Genomic DNA, 15,560 nt, shown 5'->3' on the forward strand with positions numbered 1-15,560 from the left:
TATGCCCCCTTTTCCAGTGTGAGCATAAGTACGGCCTTAAATTTTCCATACGCCCTCTTCAAAATTCCCACTTTGTCCACTATATACTGTATATACATGTCTTGCTGGTGGTGTGTGCAAACAAGATGAATTTAGCCATGAAGGCAGGTTCAGCAACACACCACAAAGACTTTTATGCCTGGTAATGGAGTCATCAAACAAGGGGTCCAAAGCAGCGTTGCATGGTGTCCGCACAATGTGTTTCGGATCCAGTGATCCTTTTTCACCTGCACTTGAAAGGAATTTTTAGATATGTAATAAACTTGTGTATCCCTTTTTTAAATCCAAACTTTGTGCCTGATTCACTACGGAACACAATATTGCTTACTCATGCAGTTCAACTGCGATAGTATGCTAATCCACTGCAATCACAATGCAAACTCAGCATTACATAAGGACGCTCACTTTACATTGCACACAACCATAATACTTAGCAGAATAGCGAAACCATCTGTACAATCGAATACAATCGCAGCCTCACGCACACTTGCACAAGCCTTGACCTTACTCAGAAATTGCTAACAACCACGCACGTTATGAGACCTCAGCCTGCGTAGGGCATCCCAGTGGATAATTTTTGTATGCCCCTACAACGGCATTCTTATGCACTGGCATACCTGCTTTCTGCCAACCACCCCCCCATCACCACCCACAAATGGCACTTCCTGTCAATCACCATGGGATGGGTCTGTGTAGTCACTGCAATCGCAGTCCCCATCGCAGAGGCCGGTTCGCACACGTGCACTGCGATATGTGCGCATGTACAGTGCGAAAAAATCAGCCAATTGCGTGCATATTCGCAGTTGCATACGGTAGTGAATCAGGCCCAATATGTCCAAACATAATGGTATTATATATCTAATTACCATTAAATTGGTAACCTACTAAAGTGATAAATATTTATCTGAGATTAGCACTGTGCAGATCTAAATTTTTCCTTTGTATTGTATAATCAGATATTGGGTGTTTCACTTGTAGAAGTGCCTGCGGTAAGTTCCTCCGTTAACTGCGCTGTAAAAGGGTATTTCTTTAAAAACCTAGATAAGAATAACAGGTAAACACAATTGACTTAATTGAATAATTTTTGGTAAATTTCTCAATCAAGCTGTGTACAAGCTGACCTATCTGACGATTTGTAAGTGTATACACACTTACCAATGTGTCTACCCGATCTGCCAGGCTTGACAGCTCAAATTGAAATCACCCACCCAGTTGAGCTGTCAATCACCATCGGGTCCCGCAGCATATGTATGGGTGATCGGCGGGTTGCCCGTACACACCAGCAGATGGCCAATATATCTTTCAGATATATCAGCCATCTACTCTGCTGCATAAGAGATCGGATATATCTGTGAACAATGTCGTTCACAGACATATCTGCTGTACACACCCGGTGATGCACTATAGTTATATCGCCCGTTCAAAAGATATATCTATTAGTGTGTACCCAACATAAGAAACTTTTGGCCTAGGGGTGCCCTGGAAAAAATATTGATATTCTAGGGTGTCGTGATTCAATAAAGTTTGGTAACCACTGACCTAGGTAATGAAATGGCCTCTGCCCCAGTAATGTCAGGTTCTGTTTAACTGCTAATTAACTACAATATAACACATTATGCACACATTTTTGTGCATAATGTGAATATTAGGGTTGTATAGAATTAACTAGGGCACTACTATAGAGTATGGCCTCTCCCAATGGACTGACTCCTCTACTCCTCAGGAGGGCCACTGCCTTGATCTTGTATTCACCAGACTATGCTCCTTTCCCTCACTCAGATCACAACCTTATCACCTGCACACTATCCTCCATTACATCAACATCCTTGAATTCAACCAAACCTAAAACTTGCAGAAATATTAATGCTATTAACCTTCAACAACTATTTACCTCTCTACAACAACAACTTTCACCAATTTCTACATTCACTTCTCCTGGGAATGCTGCATCACACCTAAACCAGATTCTAGAAAAAGTCCTCGATGAAGTAGCTCCAGCTACCCATCACACACCACGTAGATGTAGACGTCAACCGTTGCATTTTAACTTAACAAGGCATCTACAAAAACTCTCACGTAAAGTTGAACATCAGTGGCGAAAGTCTCATACTCCAAGTGACTTCCTCACATATAAGACTATCTACAACTTTTAATGTACTGCTCTGGACACTGCCAAAACAAACATATTTCCAATCTCTAATCTCTGCTCAAGCCTCTAACCCCAAGCGACTTTTTAATACATTTAAACTGCTTCTTAGCCCTCCATCACCCACACCACCTTCTACTATCTGTGCGCAAGATCTTTCTATTTTAGGGACAAGATTGATAAGATCCAAAATTAAATGGTAGGCTCTTCCTCAGCTAGAGACCTGCTCAATTCCCTACCTGAACCCTCTGGCACATTCTCTTAATTTGATCTCACAAACGAAGATGAACTATCTACACTCTTCTCATCCTCCTTCTCTATTACCTCTCCTCTAGAACCTATACCGTCACAAATCAGTAAAGCTCTGTCTCCTATGCTTATCCCAACCCTAACTAAAATCTGTAATCTCTCTCTCTCTACTGGCAACTTTCCATCACTGTTCAAGCACGCAGTGATTGCTCCCATTCTGAAAAAACAAAATTCTGACCCTAACACTCTCTCAAATTACCGTCCTATCTCCCAGCTCCCATGCCCCTCCAAGTTACTTGAGAGACTTGTCTACACCCGCCTCACAAACTTTCTTAACTCACACAACTTATTGGGCCCACTTCAGTCCGGCTTTCGTTACCAACACTTTACAGAGACAGCACTGACTAAGGTAGTAAATGATCTTGTCACTGCTAAGGTGAAAGGCCGTTACTCACTCCTGATTCTTCTAGATCTCTCTGCTGCTTTTGACACTGTTGACCACTCTCTTCTCATACAAACACTGCAATCTCTAGGTTTTAAGGACAAAGCACTTTCTTGGTTCTTTTCCTACCTATCTGATCGCTCTTTTACTGTTTGTTTTCCTGATTCTGCCTCCTCTTCGCTACCTCTATCAGTTGGAGTACTGCAAGGCTCTGTCTTAGGTCCTCTGCTATTCTCAATCTATACCACCTCTCTTGGCAAATTAATCCGCTCTTTTGGATTTCAGTACCATCTGTATGCGGATGATACTCGAATCTACCTCTCTTCCCCAGATTTATTACCATCTGTATTGGTCCGTGTCACTGAATGTCTTTCTGCCATTTCATCTTGGATCTCATCTCGCCACCTGAAACTTAATATTTCTAAAACAGAATTAATTATATTTCCTCCGGCCAATAACAGTTACCAACCTGATCTCTCTATCACTGTTGATAACTCGACCATCCACCCTGCCCCACAAGCTCGCTGCCTTGGTGTCATTTTTGTTCCCCACATTCAATCTGTATCAAAATCATGTTACATACATCTAAAAAACATATCCAAAATTCGACCATATCTCCCACAAGACACTGCAAAAACTCTAATCCATGCACTTATTATTTCCCGAATTGACTATTGCAATAGCCTCCTTACTGGTCTTCCCAAAAACAGGCTATCGCCATTACAATCCATTATGAATGCAGCTACGAGGCTTATCTTCCTTGCAAAACGTTCATTGTCTGCTGCCCCGCTCTGTCAGTCCCTCCACTGGTTGACGCTTTTCTACCGTATTCCATATAAAAAATACTTTCACTTACACATAAGGCTATTAACCAAACCACACCAACATACATCTCTTCACTCATCTCAAAATATATCTCAACCCGACCTCTCCGCTCAGCACAAGATCTGCGTCTCTCATCCCCATGCATTTCTTGCTCCCATTCACAGTTACAGGACTTTCTTTGGACTGCACCCACTCTATGGAATGCCTTACCACGCACAATAAGACTTTGCTCTAGTCTCCAATCCTTCAAGCGTTCCCTGAAAACTCACCTTTTCAGATAAGTTTATCAGATTCCAGAACCTCCCACATAACCTTCATAGCTTCCATTTTTAATTACATCCCCTTTCACAGTCCACACACAACCTCACACATCGTCTTTCTCTCACATCCTCTGACATTTGGTCGACATTCCTGTGTGACTGGATCATGCAGCCAACCAAGAAACTCTGCATTCTGGCTGGACCAAAATGTAATATATAGCACCTTTCCTTGTGTATAAATGCCTATTTTTCCCTATAAATTGTAAGCTTGCAAGCAGGGCCTTCCTATCTATATATCTGTCTGTTATTACCCAGTTTTATTCTATTAATGTCAACAATTGTAAAGCACAACGGAATATGCTGCGCTATATAAGCAACTGATAATAAATAAAAAAATGTAAAACTGCTGTGGAAAGAGGTATTTCTCTAGAAGCACCTGGGGTAGGGGCCCTTTCCAAATGTTGCTATGAGGCCACAAACTTCTAGTTGTGCCCCTGTGCAAAGACCTGTCACTTTATCACTTTAGGGCCAGTGCCACTAGTTTTTATTCTAAAATACTGTTGTACTATCTAAATTATTTGTCGATTTTAATACATCTATTACAATGTGGTTTTAGACAATAAAATGTGGTTTCCTTAAAAAAAAATGCATCTTGAAGGTACAAAAGGCATCTTTGTCTATCAGACTATTATGGCTATTTTATAATATAACAAGTTATCTGATTTTTGCAAGAAGAACCAAAAAGTAACATCTTCTAATTGCTTGACCATCAAATGTAGTGGCACATAAAATAGATCAGCGTATGTAAAAAATTATAGGAGGAAAAGGATTATGCAGCACATAAGACCCCAATAAAAGTCTAAATCCATTATCCAATTGTGATACAAATATACTCCAAATCATAAAGGGAATATCTGTGAGTCTCTTTGCAATTAGATGAAAACAGGCAGCATATGTCAGCCGATAAACATCAGTAACTGCAGTGTTGGAGTCTAAAGCCCACAATTCCCCAAGTAGAAGCTAGGTTGTTGGTGTACGGGGCCTGTAAACTCCAATATAGAATAAATAACGGGAAATGTAGATAGTTTTTTACTAATGCTTTAAGAAATGTATCAGCCAGTTTGTCACTGATGGTATACAGCCAGTAAGTATACGAAGCTGCACATATGATGCAGTCATTAAATTATCCTGCCAAAATATGTTCTACATCTTTCATTTAGATTCTTTTCACCTATTTTTTTCAAATGCAATTATCTGAGCTAGCCTGATTAAGACGGGATGTACTAAGCATTGCATCGTGGATGGATTCGGTACATTCCGGCATTTAGCAGGTACATATCGGCATTAATAACCCTAGTATGTACCTAGAAATGTGATCAACATTGCATAGGACAGCTTTCCCGATAAGAGCTGTCCTTTGCAATAGAATAACTTCCAGGTTTATGACTCAGAAGTGTCGTATGCATCGTATGACGTGCGCACTGTACGGGGTGCTGAAGGGGTTCAATTGGAGAATCCTCAAATGCCTGATGAAGTCACACCAGACAAAATGGGTTCGTGAGAGGAGCTTGTGACCACAGCCTTGCCGGCAAGAAACCCCACCCCACCATTTCTTTTTTTAAACTCTACCATACAGGACTTTTCTTTTTGGATGTTACAGCATTATCCTTCAAGAGTAAGTCAAATACATACCCGTTATGTATGACATCTTTTAGGGATAAGTCATACTGACCCCTTATATATGATATGCACTTTAGTCCAACTGGACATCAATATTAATTCCTAGTTATTCTATCATAGACATACAGTATGTTTTATTTTATATATGCTGTACCATTTAAGAACCACATACTGTGATTAAACATTTCCAGTGAAGAGACACAATCCAGCACAAATTACATTAGTTCTGGACAAAGCTCGTCCATTATTTGAATATTTTTTTAATTATATTTGTTTTGTTTTTTTCTATCTATATGTTGTTTGTCAAGTCTGTTGTATACCAGTATTATGGTGCATACACGCGGTCAGATTTTTCTTCAGATCTGAACAATAACGATTTAAAAAATCGTTCAAATCTGAAGGAAAATCTGACATATCTGAACGATGCGCGTTCCCGATGTTCAGATAAGGATATCTGACATCTGATGTTGTTCCAGTCAGATTTGGATGATTCCATTCATTTTAATGCAGTCAAAAATCATTCATAGTTCAAATAGTTCATGAAATCGTTCATCTGACACATCTGATAAATCTGACTGTGTGTATGCTCCATTTGGCACTATTGAGATCTTTATATATTATTTTCTTGTATGATCATTTCCTAATAATATGTTTTAACAATTGTATTAACGCACCTTATGAAATTGTGTTTTCTATACATCCATTTAAGAGTTTTTTGCGCTGGAATTTATCTCTTTTGTTTACATATGGGAATGCGGACAAAATCTCAGAAAACGGGGGGTTTAGAAGTTTAAATCACATTTTAAGATTTAGTATATCCTGTCTATATTATTTAAAAAAACTTTTATAGCATATACACTCTTATAGTCTATCTCATGCTAAATTACTATAATTACTTAGTTACTATAATTGGAAAATACATTGCAAAGATGGATTTATAATGAAGATGACACAACAATATTGTGTTTGTGCACACCAGGTCCACTGTTCCGGTGGAGCAGCAGAAGAGCCTATCACTGGCCCTGGGCATAATTGATGTCTTTATACACTGAATAGTGCATGTAATGAACACTATTGATGATCTATAGTATATAGGGAAATAAGCTCTCATGAGCAGGGCCCTCTTCCCTTATGTGCTTTTCCTTACCTCACTCATACGAACATTACTCAAAACTCTCCACAAGGGCACTTAACACTTGGTAGCTGACACCCTGCTGCTTTTTTGAGTGTTATGATCATTATTGCAGCAATGTTTATAAACCATGTTCTTATTCTGTATTGTCTTGTACTGTTAGTCGCTGTTTTACGAGTTTGCTCATTTGTTAATGTACTTTTGTGAGGCTCTGCGGAACCCTTGTGGCGCCATATAAATAAAGGATAATAATAATAAAAGTAATCTTTCTGTATCAAACTTATTAAGCTCATATAAATAACATAAGTGCTTAGTAAAAGAGTAAACATCCCATAACAAATATACATAGATAGTATAACCTGCAGGAGACAGAACTGAACTCACTAAACACATATTCTCCCACCTCATGTTAAGACACCTATCTCTACTTACTGACAGCTGCTTCTGATCTCTTTGGTCTTGTGTGCTGATTGAGCGCTCAGATCCACACACACAGCAGACTTTTTAGGAGAAGCTGCTCCCACTGAGCATATGTAGCAGCTCTATTCTGTCCCTTATGAATAATGCATGTTCTGGCCATAGCTCTAGTAAAATCATATAAAATCATACAATATATTACTGCATCAGTGGTCATGATTCGAGCTGCTGGCCAAGTAGGGGGGAGTTCTGTGCAACTGGAAGCCACACTGGTCTGCCTATGAGCACTTTAGCAACACCTCCTTGTGACCAGACGCCTATCATCTAGGCCGGCCCTGGTCACGGGTTAGCGCTTTTGGGCTCCCACTCTCCATCAGTGACCGCCTGTCACTGACTCTGCCCACTGCACCGTGGGCGTTTACTAAAGCTGCCACCACCAAACTCTACCATCGGCGTTTGGAACTGCTTATTAGCTCCTACCGCCGGCGCCTGGAACCGCTCTGCTGTGTATGCGTCGACTAACTGCGGACACACCTCCTGTTTGGTGTCGGCTGTTCCCACCTAATCCCTCGCAATGGACCAGGTCTGCACGGTAGCTTGGCATAGGGCTTGAACTTGGAGATGCTGAGACCTTACCCAGAGCAGCAGGAGAACGGAATAGCGTTTTGGCGCAATTCTGTTGGTCGCAGGGTACAGATGTAGTCGAAGTAAATGCAAGATGTTTATTGCTCAATGGTCTTTAAAAAGACATCCTTCCGGATGAAGGGGTACATCGCATACAAGAAATCTTATCAAGCAGTTCTTCTCCTCAAAGAAGTTACAGGGTTGTACAACGTACAGGGCTCACAGGCCCTCTTTTTATATCATTCTTACACACTATCACAGGGGGGTAAATCCGACCTGGGTTCCACTCAACCAATCATGATTCCTCACATAATATAATTTAACAACATATTACATTTCAAAGGAGTCACCCAATTTCCTCCTTTCTAATCCAATCAGGCTATCTCACAAAAAATAAATAAATACGTCTTACGTACATTGCACAGAAATTAAATCAATTTCCTTGATATCACCCAAAAACATTTGGTTTCCTAAGCACAAACTGAGTTAGCATATACTGTTTCTGAAAAGGTAAATATAATGCAAATTTCTATTGCATTCTTCTTTTCACATGTCCATGACTAAACCAGTTTTGGCTTTCTGAGTCTCAGCACCTTCTAAGTTCTTACACACAATAGAAGCTTCCTAAACACAAACAACTTGTTTTTACCAAACTGGCTGGGTATTGTACATAGAGACACACCAGAGACCTCTGCATTGCATTTCAATGAAAGTGCTAAACGAAGGTTTGGTCACTACATCAGGATAATTAACATGTCACTAGGAGGTGAGTGTGTCTCAAAACCATTTGACTTAAATGTTACAGCCTTCTAAAACAAAACAACTTATACATTCCTTATAAGTGCATTTCCACAACTGCGCACAGCACATTGAACATGTCATATTCAAACACATTACATATACATTAGCAGTACATGGCGCACTGCGCCTAAAGTCCTTTCACAAATGGTGCCGCGGCATGAGGATTAATCTCTTCAGTGCCATGGCAGCCATTTTAATCACGTGCGGTCGGCCTCTGGCCACACTCCTTTATTCATTTAAACTTTTACATGTTTTAACCTAAGGCAATGCAACCTCATTTTCTCGTGCAAAATTTATCATCCCCTAAATTACCCATATGCTGTTCCATAAAACTAGGGGCTTAATTCTCTCTGTACAGTGCTGCCAAATAAATAAATAATAATAATATTAAAAGAGCATTTGTGCTGCGAAGGCTACAGTTTTACAGTGTGTAAAACAAATATCATCCAGTGAGTGAGCAAATAATTGTTAATGAGAGATTTTAGAAGAGAAGGGCCAGACTGGTTCAAATTGACAGGAAGGCGCCAGTAACACAAATAACCATGCATGTCTACACTGATATGTGGAACAGCCAGAGGTGTATCTAGGGGTCCGAGCGCCCCTGGCAAAGTAAGGGACTGATAAAGTAAGGTACTGGTGCTCCCCCCCCCCCGTAAAAACAAGAAATAAAGGGGCGTGGCATCATGGGAAAGGGGTGCGACCACACATTAGCACCAATTCAAATTACACCACACAGTAGTGCCCCTTATTCACATTACGCTACACAGTAATATTTGTTATTCACATTACACCAGACAGTAACGTGCTGTGTGATGTAACGTGCTTATACACATTACATCACACAATAGTACCCCTTATTCACGTTATGCCACACAGTAGGACCCCTTATACACATAACTTCACACAGTAATACCCCTTATACACATACATATGCTCTGCAGACCCGATATCAGGGGCAGCCCCCTATGATATGATGCTCTGCAGACCCCATATCAGGGGCAGGCCCCCTATGCTGTGATGCTCTGCAGATGTAGGCTCAGTGAGCGGAATGGGGGTCGCACATGTGTATAGCAGGGTCTCATCCTCCTGCCCAGGGCTGTCATTTCTTCCCCCTGTCCACCATGCATGGAGCCTGGGATGGGCCAGCACCTGCTGAAGAAGGTACATACATACATACATACATACATACACACACACAAACAGTACACATACATATTTACACTTTTGATGCAGCAGCTGCTGCAGGCACAAGTTGTTAATGGAGGTGGGCACTTCGATTCACCGGGCTTGCTGTGTTCCCTCCGCCCCACTGCAGCCAGTGTAGGGGGTGAATCAGTCTGTCAGGGGAGTGTCTAGGTACTTAGAAAACCCTCCTGCATGCGTGGGACCCAGTGATGACTAGCGGCGGGACAAACCAATAAGCAGCTGGCACCGCTGATAGAGCCTCTGCTGATTGGTTTGCACCACCGTCAGTCATCAAAAAGTGAGGGAGCTGGATTTGGTGGCAGCTGTTGGGCTGCTGCTGCTGTCATTCAGGCCAGCTGAGAGGGAGGGGCATACAAGCCATCGGCCGGTTCAGTAGGAGCTGTCCAAGTAGACTACTATGTGATTCTACCCCCTGCCCGCAGGTGACAAAGCTGGGAGAGGCCCACCCTAGGCGGGCGCCATTTTCAAACCCGACAAGTTAGAAATCACCATGTTGATTTTTAACATGTTAAGAATACAAATTGTTGTATTTATTAAGCTGCAGATTCACAAACTGCAAGAACACTTGCCAGAAATCCCACAAGGAAAGACGTAATGCTGGCAGGAGAGATTACTCATATTGCAGATCATTGACCTAGTAAGGCCTAGGAAAGCTATAAAAGTACCCATACCTCTTTGTAAATGTGTTTGCGGCAATATGGCAGAGGTGGGAAACTTTCTGGAATAATTACTAGGAGGCTGTGGTGAAGAATGTAATAACAATTATTTTATTTATATATCTCTTTTCTCCAATAGGACTCTAGGTACTGTAGGAGGACAGAAGGAAGTAGCAGAACCAGGATCAGCTGATGTCCCACAATGTTGATGTGTGCATACAGAGGTGGATGCCACAGACTCACTGACACATTCTTCATATTTAATGCCTGGCATACACTACTATGCTATCATCTGCTAGACATCTGTCCAATCTGGCTGGCTGGAATGAAAACCTTATAATGTATTGGAGTAAATGACAATCCATCCTATGGTCCCAAACACTGGAAAACAGATAAAAACGATTGCTCAAATTGGTTACATTAGTTTGATTTAACCGATTGGTCTGAACGACCATTTTTGTCTTTTTTCCAGTGTTTGTTTCCTTTATAGTTAATCTAAATTATATAATATTTCTTTTATTCATTTAGGGCATTGCGAGAATGCTGTTAGCTAAACCTGTACCATCCCAGGTATGTGTAGTGTACAAAATATTTACAGCTCTGTTGAGACATGGAAAAACCAAACATATAGCATTGAACACTGATGCTGTTCCTTGTTCTAAATTTAAATATTACTATGTAGGTATCAAACATGCTATGTAGATTTCAAACAAAAGTATGCTTTATTATTATTATTATTATTATTATTATTATTATTATCCTTTATATGGCACCACAAGTGTTCCGCAGCGCCTTACATAGTACATAAAACTAATAAGTAAACAAGAAACAAGTAACTTACAGTACATTACAGTGCAGGACAAGGACACAATTTATATACATTGCTGCAATACAGGGGCGTATCTATAATGGGTGCAGTGTGTGTGGGGCACACGGGCCCCTGGGTCCAGGGGGGCCCTGCACCGCACACCCTGCACCCATATAATTTAAACTTACCCGTCCATGGTCCCGCATCGGGTGTCAGCGCTGCTCAGAACACCGGAAAATGGCCACCGCGGCCATTTTTCCGGCGTTATGCGCATGCGCAGTAGACTCCGGGCACACTCTAGTGCCCCGAGTCTACTAATGCTCCGGTGGCCGGCCAGCCGCGTCAGTCGGCTGCCGGCCACCGGGGAGTGCACACGGGCCCCCTCCTCTCTTAAGACGCCCCTGCTGCAATAGAGATTAAAGCACTCACAATAAGCAGCAGGGAGTTGGCATTCAAGTGTTAGGTGCCCTTATGGGGAGTAAGGAGTAAAAGAAAATGTAAAGAGAAGTATATGAGGGAAGAGGTCCCTGCGTGTGAGAGCTTACATTCTAAAGAATTTAAATAAGCTTTAAAGATATGTTAAATAATAAATTACTTGTTGATGAAAACACACTGATACTTCTCAGAAAATGCATGTAGCCATAGGGATCATTGTGCCTTATAACCAATGCAGGGAAATTATACTAATTATCCCATTTGAATGTATATATCTCTGATTTTTTTTTATTTTTTACATAACTGCTTCATAATAAGGGTAAGGTGCAATCAGGGAGATTGCTGGACTTTTCAGTGATTCAGGGAGATTGCTACTATTTCAGGGAGTGGAAAGTTGGCATATTTGTATATGAGCGTCTGCTACCAAGCCCTGGGGTCTTGCATATCAAGACCGAGGGATAGTTCTCCTAATGTAAGTGCATAGGTACAGACCAGGGGTGTAACTAGACCTAGGGGGTCCCCATACGTCCTCCACCCCCCACTTTGGCTCCACCCCCTCCCCCTCTTTAACTTACCTCTACCTCGTAGTTGTCCTCCTTCAACGTGTACTGCGCAGGGCAGGCATAGTCCTCTCCCGGTCAACTCAGTCTCTCCTCACTGACTGATGCTGGGAGGAGGCGTGGTTGTGCTGAGCCTGTTGGAACATTTCCGGATCACGGCCACGCCTCCTCCCAGTATCAGTCAGTGAGGAGAGATGGAAGCGGAGCCGACCGGGATGGCAGATGTGCCTGCCCTGGGCAGCACACTGCTATAGGAGGACGCAACCATGGTTTGCCTGGCAGAGTAGGTGCAGGGGGAGGGCCGAGCCCCGGGGCCCATGAGATGCTCATATACAATTACACCTGATATGTAAATTTTGTTCCACAGCTCCAGGTACGCTGTGTGACAGCAGCTGGTGGGACAGAGTCAGACAAACTCACTGAGTTTCAGCGACTCTGCAGCAGCATAATTGTTGTGATGCAGATTCAGCGGTTATGGCAGTTTGCTCTCTCTATCTGTAGTCCCTGGGATAGGAGATCAGACAGGTGTCTCGGGTCCCAGTTCACTGTCCAGCAGCAGTAGCGGGTGCACCATCGCTTGCTGCAGCGCAGGCTGAGGGTTATCAGGCGGGAGCTTTCCTATTCCCTATTGCAGGTCTTAGCAGGGCTCCCGGGACAGAGCTGATGAACGCTGCAGCAGCAGCAGGTGCACCGCTGCAGTGGAAGATCAGTGGTCACACTCATTTTCCCCTGTGAACCACACAAGTGCTGCTGTACATGCTATAGATGGAGGAGCTCCTTCAGGGCTTGTCACCCGGAGGCAGGCGCCTCCACTTTGTACATCGATAAAGCTTTTCTGCGCTGTGCAGAATTCCTATAGAGCTACACCCAAATCAGTAGCAGCTGCTGCTTGGGCAGACATGGTTGGTGGGGGTGTGGTAGGAAATGTTGACAGTCAGAATGTCGACACCAAAATCTCAACATGTTCTGCATGTCGATATTCGAAATAACGACTTGGTCAAAATGTCAACATACTCATATGTCAACTTACCATGTCAACACCAAAAATGTTGACATAAAATTGTTGTATATTTTAGCCTACCTCTAACCCTAACTGTGACCCAGCACTAACCCTAAACCTAAAACTAGCCGTGACCCTAGTTCTAACCCTAAAAATAACATTAGAATGTACTGTTTGCATTCTGATGTCAATTAGTAAAGGGAGAAAAGATGACTCTTTGCTGGGGGCACTCAAATGTAGAAAAAAACTTTTTTTAAAAAATTTTACTTTTATTAATGTATATCTAAAAATTATTGTTTTGAAAATATTATTTATATATCACACTCATTACATACAACACATAACATTTAAATGTACTTAGAAGTACATTTAAATGTTATGTGTTGTATGTAATGCGTGTGATATCTTATAAATAATATTTTCAAAACAACCTGAGATCGTTAAAAAACTTACAGCAGACCCAAGCCGTGACTCTGGTTCTCTCGGAACCCCAAAAGTGATCCAAGCCAGGACTTGATTTGACTTGGAACCCCAAAGTTCGGGTGTGTTTTGTACCACACATCTCTACTAAACATTATATACACATGCTTATAGTAAATGAATGCCTGTGTGTCTTTTGCACATTCACTCCTTCTGATCTCACAGGGAAGCATTTGCTTCAGTTTTTCCTCATTAGTTATATATGGTGGCCCCTCCTGTGCCAGACATTGCTCTCCTATCCTCAGGCATTTTTTGCTGTCAGAAAATCACTGTATGCAGCTCCTCTATTTGACCATGAACAACTAGGTTGTTAACATGGGTATGGGTATGAAATCCCGGCAGTCGAGATGCCTGCTGTCTATATACCTGACAAGGGTCGGGTAAGTATACTTACCCTCCCCCCTTCACCCCCTAACCCTCTGTCTGTACATCCTAACACTAACCCTCCCCATTAGTGCCTAAACCTAAGCCCCCCCTTGGTGCCTAAACCTTAACCCTCCCCCCTTACTACCTAAACCTAACCCCCCCCCCAGTGGCGCCTAACCCTTACCCACCCCCGGGGGTACCTGACCCTAACCTCCACCACCCCTAGCCTAACCCTAACCCCCCCCCGTGACACCTAAACCTAGCCTCCCTTCCCTTCCCCCGCGGCTAAGCACTAACCAGCCCCGCTATACTCACATTCGGCATATTGGTTGTCACATTGGGCATCCTGGCTTTCAGGATTCCGGTATCAGGATGTCACCTCCTGTCGGTATTCCGGTGCTGGTCTTGTCGCTGGGTAGTGGCATTCCAGTGCCGGGATGCCGCACGTGGGGTTTATAACTACATCCCGCTAACATGTGCTCACAGCACGATGTGATACAAGGACACAATTTTCCTTATAGGTAAATCTGACATTTTGTCCACATTTTGTCTTGCCAGATGTAGTAGTCCACTGGCTCCTATCCACCCTCCTCTGCTAAATGCTGTTCTAAGAGAAAGTCTACCGCCTATTCACTAATATCCCTGGTCTGATCGACTCGCATCCCTTTATCCATCCTACCAAATACAAATAATAGGGGTCTATTTACTAAGCAGTGTTAGGAGACAGAGTGAAAAGTGATAAGGTGCCAGCCAATCAGCTCCCAACTGTCATTTTGCAAACACAGCATGTGAGATGGCAGTTAGGAGCTGATTGGCTGGTACCTTATCACTTTTCACTCTGTCTCCTTATGGAGCATAGACACGGTCAGATTTGTCAGATCTGTCAGATGAACGATTTGAACGATTTTACCAAAGATTTGAACGATTGAACGATTTTTGACTGCATTAAAATGAATGGAATCGTCCAAGTCTGACTGCAAACACATCAGATGTCAGATAGCGTTATCTGACCATCAGGAACGCGCATCGTTCAAATCGTTCATCTGACAGATATGTCAGATGTCAGATTTTCCTTCAGATATGAACGTTTGAACGATTTTTTAAATTGTTATCGTTCACATCTGAAGAAAAATCTGACCGTGTGTATACATACTAACACTGCTTAGTAAATAGACCCCTTAGACCGAAAATACAGAGAAAAAAAGATACTAACAATATTTACACTCACGTCACACCATTCTTGACTATGTATGCACTCTGACACTTTGCAAAATAAAAAAAAAGTCTCTACTGCTCTTATCAGAGCCCCTCTGCTGGACAGTGCCTTTGAGTGCCACATTGCAAGGGTTCCGGGAGCATGCTCTGGATAATTAAAAGGAGGCATACTGTGGACTAAGGGCCTTTTTCAGCAGTGCACGCTAGTGCACTCCTGAA

The sequence above is a fragment of the Taudactylus pleione genome, unplaced genomic scaffold (assembly GCF_031769625.1).
Source record: "Taudactylus pleione unplaced genomic scaffold, aTauple2 ptg000155l, whole genome shotgun sequence".
Classification (NCBI taxonomy): Eukaryota; Metazoa; Chordata; class Amphibia; order Anura; family Myobatrachidae; genus Taudactylus; species Taudactylus pleione.